Source organism: Sander vitreus, chromosome 21, assembly GCF_031162955.1.
Source record: "Sander vitreus isolate 19-12246 chromosome 21, sanVit1, whole genome shotgun sequence".
Taxonomy (NCBI): domain Eukaryota; kingdom Metazoa; phylum Chordata; class Actinopteri; order Perciformes; family Percidae; genus Sander; species Sander vitreus.
Window position 1 is genome coordinate 788,313 of NC_135875.1, and position 1,212 is coordinate 789,524.

Genomic DNA, 1,212 nt, shown 5'->3' on the forward strand with positions numbered 1-1,212 from the left:
CCACTGGGCTTAAGAAAGTGGGCGTGTATGTTTACGCAAAGTCATGATGTCACGTCTACAGTGAAATACAGTCACACCGTTTAATGTTAGCTGTCAGCATTTTAACCGTGTTGAATCCAGCTGCTAGCTAACGGTACGCTAACGTTACCTGCTGTGGAGTGAAGTGTTAACTAGCGTGACGTGCAGCGATGCTTCTGTTGTCTCTAACGTCCATTTCTGGAGCATCAGAGAGAAGCGAAATGAGGCACCGAATTCAGCGTTGCTATTCGGTACCCAACCCTAGTGATGTTACATACTGTACGTAGTAGAAAGACAACACCACAGGGGAGAGACTGTGCTGCATTCTGGGTCAAAGTATTTGTTGAAACAATGTAGGAACCCTGGAGGTTAGACCCCGTTTACACCTGATACTAACATGCAGTCTGTGTCTGGAAGAGGAAATGTGAAAGTTCTTAAGGATTATGATCAGATATATCAGTCCCGGAGCTTAGTCATCCGGCCGTCCTCCTGCAGTTACAGTTTGCATCCTGATAGTTAACCAAGGAGTCTTTAAACTCCAGCGTCCCAGTTAAATGATACCGTTTTCCTACACACACACACACACACACACACGGAGACACACACACAGAGACAGACACACACACACGGAGACACACAGAGACACACGGAGACACACACACATACACACAATGAGACACGGAGACACACACACACACACGGAGACACACACAATGACACACAGAGACACACACACACAGAGACACACACACACACACACACACACACACACACACACACACACACACACACACACACACAGAGACACACACACAGACACACACACACACAGAGACACACACACACACACACAGAGACACACACACACACACACACACACACACACACAGAGACACACACACACACAGACACACACACACAGAGACACACACACACACACGGAGACACACAGAGACACACGGAGACACACACACACACACAATGACACACGGAGACACACACACGGAGACACACACAATGACACACAGAGACACACACACACACACAGAGACACACACACACACAGAGACACACACACAGAGACACACACACACACACACGGAGACACACACACAATGACACACACACACACACACGGAGACACACGGAGACACACACACACGGAGACACACACAATGACACACAGAGACACAC